Source organism: Ornithorhynchus anatinus, chromosome 8 (genome assembly GCF_004115215.2).
Source record: "Ornithorhynchus anatinus isolate Pmale09 chromosome 8, mOrnAna1.pri.v4, whole genome shotgun sequence".
In the NCBI taxonomy this organism is placed as follows: domain Eukaryota; kingdom Metazoa; phylum Chordata; class Mammalia; order Monotremata; family Ornithorhynchidae; genus Ornithorhynchus; species Ornithorhynchus anatinus.
The window spans coordinates 28,855,056-28,866,956 of record NC_041735.1 but is presented as its reverse complement, the minus strand read 5'-3'; positions in this window follow the sequence as shown (position 1 = coordinate 28,866,956).

Here is an 11,901-nt window from a genome sequence, read left to right as displayed (position 1 = left end):
AAAGTCATCTTTTGAAGCGGCCAGACTCATCCCCAGAGTTCTGCGTTCCTCCAAGCCTCCTGGCTGTGGCCTCGTTTTAATCCTCGTTGACGGAACAGTTGCCGCGCCCGCTACCCTCCCGTGATAACCGAGCCTAACTCACGTGCTTCTGAAACAGTATGTCTGTCTCGCCTCTCGGTATGTAACGGGCGGAGAGGGATGTGTATGTGCGTACCGACGTGCTCGAGTGAACGTAGGTTCACGGAGCTTGCCTGATCGTGTTTTGAGCACTCCCTGGGACAGTGTGTCGTCCCCAAGGTAAGTCTGCCCAGATAATCTCCGTGCTGAGCGCCCGTTTCGTTGTGCTCCTCTGTCCGTATTTATTCGGCATCCGAGAGACTCCCCGGAATTTAGAAAGCACACCCCGACCAGAAGTAGTCCCACTTTCCCTGGCCTCTCTGCTTGTGCCCAAGCAGTTGCATTTCACCCGGATGGCCCTAGAAGTTTGGGAAGAATGGAAAGATGACTCGGATGCCCGGTGAGAGGCTTCCAGGTGAGAGCACAGTGGATGCCCACAGACTCTCAGCAGCCCTTCAGTGCGGGGAGCAAAGACCGCCCCCGCCTTGGGCCCCAAATGAGCATTTCAAGCAACCCCCCGAAGGTGCCTGCACCCCTCCCAGACACGGAGGCAGGGGCAATTGGGTCAGCGTTCTCTGGACCTGTGCCTTTGCCTTCTCCTGGGTGGTCGTATGGGGGTCGGGGCGTGGATTTTTTTCCCAGGCGGGAACATAAGCCACACGTACACAGCACGGCATGTAGACTCCAGAGCTCGCCGAGGGACCCCGGGGGCTGGGATCATGGTCAGTGGAGTCATCCTCACCTATAGGGACCCCTTGGTGTCCGCGCCGGTCAGAGAGTCTGCAGGGCTTGTGAAGTGCGGGTTCTAATCCTGCCTTGGTCACAAGCCCGCTCTGTGACCGTGGGCAAGTCATTTCACTTCTCTGTCCCTCAACCATCTCAACTGCAAAACGAAGATTCGATCTAATTATGGCGTTTGTTAAGTGCTTACTATGTGTCACACACTTTTCTAAGCATTGGGTAGATACAGGTTAATCAGGTTGGTCACAGTTCTGGTTCCACACGGAGCTCCCCATTTTACAGATGAGGTAACGGGCCCAGAGAAATTATATGACTTGTCCAGGGTTAAACAGCAGACAAGTGGCAGAACCAGGATTAGAACCCGTGACCTTCTGACTCCCGGGGCTGTGCTCTATCCACCACGCCGTGCTGCTTCTCACAATATTGTGAGCTTCATCTCGGGCGGGAACTCAATCCGGCCTGATCGACTTGTATCTCCCCCAAGTGCTTATAACAGTGCTTGACACATAGTAAGTGCTTAATACCATTTTTTTTTAAAAAAACCCTAGCCGGACTGATCTCTCCGTGCGGTTCAGAAGCCAGTGAGGAGCGGCGGAGATCTGGGTGGGAACCCCGATAGGCCGTGCTGGGCCGAGGTGAACCGCTTCCCCGGGGGATCCCTGGCCACGTCGGCGGGGAGAAGGGCTCTCCCTGCATGGCGGCAGACCTTCCCTTCGGGATTCTTCCTCCAGATTCCGGCCAGAGATATCAAAGACGACCCTGGCCGTCGGTAGCGGGTTCCCTTTCGGCCCATTTCTTCATCTGACACTGGGGTATCCTGTTCCCAGCCCCCCCAAGATGGGAAGAACGGGATCTCTGCCACGTGGTGGGGAGGCCCGGCGGCAGGGACGGTAGCGATCCTCAAGGCCCCGACTCTTTGCCGAGCGCACAGCCAGACACTCGGCAACCCCGGTGGGCCGCGCCCGTTTCTTAGTCCCAGCCCTGCTGGAAATTGGAAATACAAATGTGACGTCCCTCTCCAGATCAGGATGAAGTAGCTAGGGGTGGTGACGGCTTGCGTGGTAGGTTCTCTTACTCTACCACCTGGGACTCCAAACCGAGCACACGGGCAGCTTTTTGATAGGGGCATTCCGGTGGAAACGGATCGGCGCACTCTACCGATTTATACTTCCAGGCAGACAGAATTCGCTGGGGTATGATGACGTTTCTACTAAATAAGGGAGAGTGGCAACTCACCCGAAAGGCTAGGGTACCCGTCGGGGAACGAGACCGGACGACGGTCCAGAAGGCAGCCGGATCTCTTTGGCACAGTTCGGTATTAAAAGCAGTAAGAGACGCTAAGTAAGGAAACGGTCTGGGGGAACGGCGGTTCTACGATTCGAAATGATGTAAATAAACGAAATACTAACCACCACATAGCCATTTTTCAAAGGGGGGTCAAAAATGTGAAATCACAATGCGGAAGATTTGTCGGATCCTGTTTTCTATATGCTCTGTCATTTAACTCTAATAGGAATTTTTGTTACTCGATTCCTCTGCGTAACTTATTTAATGTACTGTATAAAGGAACCAAAACTGTTAAAGATGTATCTAGTTTGTTCTACTTAAAAGTAGTCAATAAAAAAGACTCTATTCATCTTACGGTTCTGGCTCTCTGGGCACGGAAGGCGCTCGCTGGCTGCAGAGTCCCGACGCTTCCGCTGAAATGCTGCCAGGCCTGCCGTGCCGTCATTATTCAGTCTGGGCTAATGAGAATCCTGGGAAATGAAAGCAATATGTCACTCCGCGAAGTGAGATGCCAAGGAAATGCAGCCAGGCTCCGGCACTGGGAGGGAGCACAAAAGCTCTCCCTGAAGAATCACCTCAACCCAACAATCTGTAGCTTTCGGGGCCGCGCTCCTCGTCGGGCTCCTCGGGCCGCCCGCGCGGTTCACGTGACCCGTCTCCCTCATCTTCGGGCCCCCCCGTTGGACGTGGGGGAAATCCAGGCTCTCGTTCTTCCCACCTTGAGTGTCGGGGGTTGAGGGGGGGAGAAGGGAAGAAAGGTACGCAACGCTCACGCCGCTCATTTGACTCAGTGTCCCGCTGCGTTCGCTGTTCAAGGGTGGGAGCTAAACTAGCCGCAGTCCTCGCCCTGCTGGCAGGGGACACCGTTTTTTGAGCAGGAGCATTCTTCCGGTCCGTATGAAGTTCCCAAAATGTCTTCTGTCCAGAAGAGAGGCCTGTCGGAGTGCTTCCCCCCCGCCTTCCTCGTCCGGGACCGATCAGCTCTTCGATCGATCGATCGGTCAGCCGATGGATCTCGCTACCGACGGGATGGGTCTGGGGCCGGGGACCAGAGCTGTCGGTTCTCCAGGCCGGGAAGGAAGGCGCTTCCGTGGCTGGGGCTCCGGGTAGGGAGAGGGGCCGGTAGGAATGAAGGTCAGAGGGTCGTGGTAGGGGCCAGGGCGTGAGACGGGCTCTGTCCCCGCTGCAACGGAGACCCGCGTCTCAAGCAGCCACCACTCCCAGGGAGACGCCAGGACCGTGCTTCCTTGGATTTTTCTCCCCAGCGAGCTGGGGCCGTGGCTTGGAGATCCTGCTGCCTGTGAGGACCGCGAGCCCGAGTGGCCCGGTTGCCTCGGCTGTGGTTTCCAGAGGCAGCTACTTGGGCTGCCGAGAAGGAATCCATTCTTACCCTTGGTCAAAGGGGAAGCGACTGCTTCAGGAGGGGCTGACGGGGAACCAGAACCAAACCCTCTGGACTCTTGGGCGGCAGGATCAGGGTCGGGCCAGGCAACTCATGCCGCCTCCCGTGGCCTGTCGGGGTGCCCTCCCGGGACCAGCCTGACCAGGCAGACATCTCTCAGGTGGGACGTGAGGAGGCCCAGAGCCTTCTGGCAAAGGCTGAGTGGCACAGTCTCCCAGAGGCCAGAGCTCGATGGGCTTCTGCTATCTGCCCTCAGAGCTGACTGCATGTATTCTTTTTATGGTATTTGGTAATAACGGCAATAACAATAATGGCATTCGTTCAGCCCTCACTCTCTGCCAAGCAGTGTTCTAAGCGCCGGGGTTCCCGGGCTTCATCCCCATTTTCCAGGCGAGGTGACTGAAGCCGGGAGAAGTGAAGTGACTTGCCGAAAGTCACGCAGCTGACGAGTGGCAGAGGCGGGGTCAGAACCCACGACCTCTGAGTCCCAAGCCACCGAGCCACTCTGCCTACTATGTGCCGGGGACTCTTCTAAGTGCCGGGGTAGATACAACGTAACCGGGTCGGGGACACGTGCCCCGTCCCACGTCGGGCTCACGGTCTTAATCCCCATTTTACAGACACAGAGAAGTTAAGTGACTTGCCCAAGGTCACACGGCCGACGAGTGGCGGAGCCGGGATCAGAACCCAGGTCCTTCTGACTCCCAGGCCCGTGCTTTTTCCCTAGGCCGTCCGGTGCATATCTGCAGCGGGACGGGCTGCCTCTGAGGCCCAGACTCATCCGGTCTGCAAAGTACTGGAAACGAGACCGGGCCTCGGACTCTAAACTAGTCGCGGGCAGGAAATGTGTCTGTTGCACTCTCCCAAGCGCTTAGCTCAGTGCTGTGTACACAGTAGGCGCTCACTGAATACCGTTGACCGGAGCACCCGCGGCTGCCGCAGCCTCCGGACAAATCTCTCTTTCCCTCCCTCTCTCCGTACCCAGATTCCAGGCCTCCGGCAGAGACGCCGGGAACAGCCGCGGCCAAGCCTGATCCCTCCGTCCCCTCGTTCCGCTGTCGGCCGGACCCTTGCCAGCGGGCCTCCGTCCTCCGCCCTCCTCCCTGAAGTCCAAAACTCTCCCCTCACCGAGGCGAAGCGAAGCTTGGAAAAGAGCGGTGCCCACCTGGGAGAGTCCGGTGACGGGGAGACGTTTTTCAGTGGAAAAGCCGCCGTCCGCGCCACCGTCCACGTCGGGCGGCCGTGGCCTCTCGCGGCGTCGGACCCTCCCTCGGCCCGGGGACGGTGGCCCCGAGCCGGCCTCGGACGCCCGCCGCCTCCGCCCGTCTTCACGGCTCTCGGGCCCACCCCGGCAGGCCACCTGGGAGGCCGAAGATGGCTAGGATCCTCCCCAAAGCCTGAGCGGGCCTCGCCGGGCAGGATACACCCACTCCCCCTCCACCTTCCCACCCCAAGCGTCACCGCCGTGGCGGCGGCGCCCCTGCCCGGAGGTTGTCGGGTGGGCCGGCGAGGGCCCTCAGCGGGGCAGTTGGGCGGCGGGGCCCGCCGGGGACCCGCAGCCCTCCCTGAGGTAGCAACCGCCTCCCCGGTCCTGACCCGGGGCCCGCCGCTGCCCCGCTGCCCCGGGGATCTTCCGCGGGGCGGCGGGTCCGGCCTCGGGGCAGTGAGGAGCGGGGAGAGATCAGCGAGGGGCGGTGAGGGGCTCCGTGGGGCAGTTGGGTTTAGAGAAGCAGCGTGGCTCAGTGGGAAGAGCACGGGCTTTGGAGTCAGAGGTCATGGGTTCGAATCCCTGCTCTGCCACTTGTCAGCTGTGTGACTGTGGGCGAGTCACTTCACTTCTCTGTGCCTCAGTTACCTCATCTGTAAAATGGGGATTAAGACTGTGAGCCCCACGTGGGACAACCTGATTCCCTTGTGTCTACCCCAGCGCTTAGAACGGTGCTCTGCACATAGTAAGCGCTTAATAAATACCAACATTATTATTATTATCCCTTCCCCACTCCAAAGCCCTCCTGAGAGCTCCCCTCCTCCAGGAGGCCTTCCCAGCCTGAGCCCCCCTTTCCCTCTGCCCCTCCTCCCTCCCCACACCACTTGTGCCTATCTGTACCCTTTATCTGTCGCCCTCTTCATTTCATTAATGACGCCTCTCCGTCTATGATTCTCTCTCTCTCTCTATTTCGATGGTGTTGGTGTGTTCCGTTTCGCTCCCTCCTCCTTTTCGACCGGGAGACCCCGTTGGGCGGGGACCGTCTCTCTCGGCTGCTGACTCGTAAGTTCCAAGCGCTTAGTCCAGCGCTCTGCACACGGGAAGTCAGCGCTCCATAAATACGGATGGATGGATGGATGGATGGATGGATGGATGGATGAATGGATGAATGACGGGGGGGGGGGGGGGGCCCCCGGCAGCGGAGGGCTGGGCTGCAGCGCCACCTGCTGGACCGGGCCGGGCCGGGCCTGCACCCCGTGTCCCGGCGGCATCGAGGACCCCACCGGGCCCCACCGGGCCCCACCGGACCGGCCCCCGCCGGGCCCGAGAAGCCGGGGAGAAGGTAAGACGGTCAGCCGGCGGGGAAGCCGGTGGTGGGCTGCGGGGGAAGCCCGGCAGAGCCCGGGCCTGATCCAAAGCCGGCCCAGGGCCCCGAGGGGCGCCGGGGACCGGCTTCTCGCAGCCTTGCGGCCTGTCCTAACGGGTCTCCGCCTCCCACAGGATCTCCCATAGAATGTTGGCCTCCCCCAGGGTCTCCCACAGAGCGTCGGCCTCCCCCAGGGTCTCCCACAGAGTGTCGGCCTCCTCCAGGGTCTCCCACAGAGTTTCAGCCTCCCACAGAGTTTCGGCCTCCCCCAGGGTCTCCCACAGAGTGTCGGCCTCCCGCAGGGTCTCCCACAGAGTGTCGGCCTCCCCCAGGGTCTCCCACAGAGTGTCGGCCTCCCCCAGGGTCTCCCACAGAGTGTCGGCCTCCCCCAGGGTCTCCCACAGAGTTTCGGCCTCCCGCAGGGTCTCCCACAGAGTGTCGGCCTCCCACAGGGTCTCCCATAGCGTCTCGGCCTCTCCCACGGGCTCTCGGCTTCCCACAGGGTCTCCCACAGTGACTCGGCCTCTCCCGCGGGGTCTCGACCTCTCACGGGGTCTCAGCCTCACATGTAGGGTCTCGGCCGCTCACGAGGTCTCCCTCGGGGTCTCAGCCTCAAATGCAGGGTCTCTGCCTCTCTCATAGTCTCGGCCTCTCACGCGGCCTATCGGCTTTTCCCGTGGGGGCTTGGCTTCCCGCAAGGTCTTGGCCTCCCACGGGGTCTCGGCCTCCCACGGGGTCTCGTTTGGCCTGAGGATCTCATTCTCCCGCCGCCCTCCCGGAGATTCTGACTCGGGTCCTGACAGCTCATGGGTGGGCAGAAGGAGAAGCCCCGCTGGGAGCGATTAGAGAAACCAGTTTGGGGTGTGTAGGGGCAGGCGATTAAAGGGGTCTGACCCTCCACCATCCCACAGGCTTGGCACATAGTAAGCGCTTAACAGATGCCATCATCATCATCACAAGTCGCCCCCGCAGCTGGAGTCCTGGGCCCCGCCGAACCTCCGAGGGGTAGGAGTGGAGAGAAGCGGCGTGGTGGAGTGGAGAGGGCACGGGCCTTTGAAGTCAGAAGGTCACGGGTTCTGATTCTGGCTCTGCCATTCGTCTGCTATATGACCTGAGTCAAGTCACTCCGCTTCTCTGTGCCTCAGTTCCCTCATCTGGAAAATGGGGATTAAGACCGGGAGCCCCACATGGGACAGGATCTGTGTCCAACACAATTTGCTTGTATCCACCCCATCGCTTAGTACGGTGCCTGACACGTGGTAAACGTTTAACAAACGCAGTAGTTATTACTGTTGTTATTATCAATCTGCTCCCGGAGCTCAGCCAGAACCGCGACTCTCTCCCTCCTCCTCATCCCGTCCCCTCCACGCCCCTCTCCACCCTCAGCCCTGATCCTGCCCATGCCAGGTGAGGGCTGAGCTGGAAAATGGGGTCAGACCTGGGGAGGGGAGACCAATGGATAGCGCAAAAGGACCTAGATTTGAATCCCTGCCCTACCACATTTCTGCTGCGTGACCTTGGGCAAGTCACTTCTCTGGGTCTCAGTTACCTCAGCCGTAAAATGGGGATTGAGATTTTGAGCCCCACGTGGGACAGGGACTGCGTCCGGCCGATTTGCTCGTATCCACGCCGGCGCTTAGAACGGTGCCTGGCACATAGTAAATGCTAGACGAATGCCGCGACTATTGTTATGATGGGATTTTTTGTTAAGCGCTTCCTACGTGCCAAGCACCGTTCTAAGCACTGGGGGAGATACAAGGTAACCAGGTTGTCCCACGAGGGGCTGACGGTCTTAATCCCCATTTTCCCGATGAGGTAGCTGAGGCACGGAGAAGTGAAGTGACTTGCCCAGAGTCATACAGCTGATAAGCGGCGGATCCGGGATCAGAACCCACGACTTCTGACTCCCAGGCCCGTGCTCTTTCCACTGAGCCACGCTGCTTCCCCTTCTAGACTGTGAGCCCGTTGTTGGGGAGGGATTGTCTCTATCCGTTGCCGAATTGTATTTTCCAAGCGTGTAGTACAGTGCTCTGCACACAGTAAGCGCTCAGTAAGTACCATGGAATTGAATGAATGAATATTATTACTTGAGGCGAGCAGGGGGCGCCACGCAACCGGCCCAGGACAGCGAGTCTCCAGGACTCTTAACTTTTTTCAGTGCAGAATTCCCTAAACTCGGCTGGCATGGAGGGAGGGGAATGAAGGCAGTGGAAGGTGGGTTGCTATGAGAAGCAGCGTGGCTTAGTAGAAAGAGCCCGGGCTTGGGAGTCAGAGGTGATGGGTTCTAATCCCGCTGTGCCGCTTGTCAGCTGTGTGACTGTGGGCAAGTCGTTTCACTTCTCTCGGCCTCAGTTACCTCATCTGGAAAGTGGGGATGAAGACTGTGAAGCTAATCTGGGACATGGACTGTGTCCGACCTGATTAGCTTGTATCTACCTCAGTGCTTAGTACAGTGCCTGGGTCTTAGTAAGTGCTTAATGAATACTATCAATCACCATGGCTGGGACATAGTAAGTGCCTAATGAATAATACTAAACAGCGTGGCTTAGTGGAAAGAGCCCGGGCTTGGGAGTCAGAGGTGATGGGTTCTAATCCCGGCTCCGCCGCTTGTCAGCTGTGTGACTTTGGGCCAGTCGCTTCACTTCTCTGGGCCTGTTACCTCACCTGGAAAATGGGGATGAGACTGTGAAGCCCACGTGGGACACGGACTGTGTCCGACCTGATTAGCTTGTATCTACCTCAGTGCTTAGTACAGGGCCTGAGACTTAGTGAGCGCTTAACGAATACTATCAAGCAGCATGGCTGGGACAGAGTAAGTGTTTAACAAATAATACTTCCCCCTGGCTCAAAGAGGCCTTCTCCAAGATGTCTTCCCTAAATCCTCCTTTCCTCTTCTCCCTCTCCTTTCTGTGTCGCTCTGACTTGCTCCTTTTATTCATCCCCCCCCCCCCGCCCCAGCCCCACAGCACGTACAATACAATATCTGTAATTACAATACAATTACAATATCTGTAATTACAACAATTACAATATCTGTAATTGATTTCTCTTAATGTCTGTCTCCCTCTGTGGACTATAAACTCATTGTGGGCGGGGAATGTGTCCGTTTATTGTTACACTGTATGCTCCCAAGCGCTTAGTACAGGGCTCTGCACGCAGTAGGTACTCCATAAATACGACTGAAAGAAGGAGCCACGCTGGCATTTCCTGGGCAACGCTTGTCGGCCTCTGGGCTGAGAGCTGAGGGCCTCGGTCCTAGCCCCTCCTTCGCATCCCTGGGTTCCCGGCCGGGTCCCGCTGGGAGGAAGGGCGGCCGGGCGGGGACGTGGAGTCCCAGCTGGAGGCCCCGGGGAGATCCGAGCGAAGGTGGAGACGGAACTTCCCTCGGCCCGGCTTCCCAACACTGTCCGTGGCTCCGAACCCCATCTCGTGCCGCCCTTCTGGTCCGTTTCATCAGGGGCCCTTCGGGTGGGTGACTAGGAAGACACCCTGCTTATGGAGGTCGGTTGCTCTTCCACTCTTCCCTGCCTCCACCGGTTGCTCTTCAACTCACCCCTCTCCCCCACAAGTTGCTCTTTGACTTCCCCCTCACCACTTCGACTCTCCCCTCACCCAACTGGGTGCTCTTTGACAGTCCTCCTTTCCTCTCTCCGCTTCTCCCGTCTCGGGATCCCCTCTCGGATCCTTCCCAGAGTGAGGCAGAGCTCGGCTCTGGCCGCCTTCAGTTTAATCCGGACTCCGTCACTTCGGAAAAAAAAAATGGCATCCGTTAGGCGCTTACTACGTGTCAAACACCGTGCCAAGCGCTGGGGTGGGAGTGAGTTAATTAGATTGGACACAGACCCTGTCCCACATGGAGCTCACGGTCTAAGTAGGAGGAAGAGCAAGAGAACTGAGATACAGAGGAGTAAAGACATGCCCAAGGTCATATAGCAAGCAGTTGGCAGAGACAGGATTAGACCCCAGGTCCTCTGACTGCCAGGCCCATGCTTTTCCCACTGGGTCATGCTGCTTCTCACTAGGCCATGCTTCCACTTGCCTGACATCCGGCCTTGGGGCAATCGCTTCACTTCTCTGTGCCTCAGTTTCCTCATCTGTAAAATGTAAAATCAGTTTCCTCATCACCAGTATTTATTCTCCCTCTTTCTTAGATGGTGATCCCCTGATGGAATAGAGCTTGCCTGTGACCTAATTACCTTGTAACTGCTCTAGCGCTTAGAATGGCGCTTAGCACATAGTGTTTAACGAAGCCCCAACTCGGTGAAGGGAAAGAACACAGTCAGAGGGATCCAAGAAGAACCTAGGGCCCCGGGTGTCACCTGGGGTGGGGCCAGCCGGGTCTGCTCCTACGATGCCCAGTCAGAGTTTACGTGGCCACATTTGCCCCAGAGTCACCGATGGTAATAGGAATTAATTGAGAATCTTGGCATTTTTAAGCACTTATTATGTGCCAGACACTGTACTGAGCACTGGAGGTGTTAAACGCTTACCAGAGCCGAGAAAGTTAACATCTCGGCCACCGTTTCAGGTGGCCCCTGGAGGCGTGGCGATCTGAAATCGATCGATCCCGTTTCCCCCCTCAGCATTAGGAGGGGACAGACTTGTCCTCTGTTCTCTCCACGGCCGTCAGCAGCCTCCATGCCTCCGACTGGACCGGGAGCTCGTCGTGGGCAGGGGACACGTCTGCCAACTCCGTTGTGTTGTACTCTCCCATGCTCAGTACAGTTCTGTGCCCCCAGTTAGGGCTCAGTAAGTACCGGCGACCGATCGACTGACTGATGCGTTCCTCCGCCCGGCCGCGGAAGCGGCCCAACCCGAGCCCCGCGGGGGTTTGGGGTTCCCCCGAGAGACCCAGAGGCTGCAGGGGGAACCAGCCGGTCGGCTCCTCCCACATCGTCCTCTCCCCACACCCCCGTGTACGTCAAAGCACGGAGGCTCTGGACGCCGAGGGGCGGTTCCGCGGCCCCGGTCGGGGATGGGGCCACCGGCCCCTCCTGCTGCGGGGAGAGAGGCAGGCTGAAAGTCACACTGCAAAAGCACCTTTCCCAGTAACCAGACCACGACAATCCAGGTTCATTCGTTCATTCATTCAACCATATTTATTGAGCACTTACTGTGTGCAAAACACCATACTAAGCGCTTGGGAAAGCACACTATTACAACAGACACATTCTCTGCCCACAACGAGCTCACAGTCTAGAGCCAAGTCCGTCTCCTTAACGTCTTTTAATGTTCTGCAGCCAGGTGTGTCCACCTAAAAGAAAGCTGTGGAACAGCTGGCTAAACACCGCTTACCCTTAACCTATCTCCTCTGTTTCGGCGTGCTTGCTTTCATTTACAACTGCCCTTCAGGTGGAAAGTTTAATCATTCTTCAAGCCAAAGATCCCACAGATTATCCTGACAGTTGGACAGGTGAGTGACTATCAATTACCAAAAAGTGAAGCATGCAGTTCAAGGAACATCTGGTTCGCCCAAGGAGTTAATTTCAACGCGATGCGTTGCTTCAACCAAAACTAAAAAACCCCCAAACCTAAGCACGACGTCTGAAAATGTTAAATTAGCCTTATAAACAGCCCCTCGTCCACTCCAAGACGGGGAGAGAGAACTCGTGTGGGGCAAGTAGAAAAAAGACAGCCCACCACACTCGTTGAATCCATTCCTCTCTCCTGACTGGTCAGAGTGGTCTATGGAAGGGTAAACGTCTTCTACTTGGTTAAAGGGCTGGCTTAAGAAGAAGAGATTTGGCAATATTGTACGGTTCTCACCGTCCCGAGGGACGT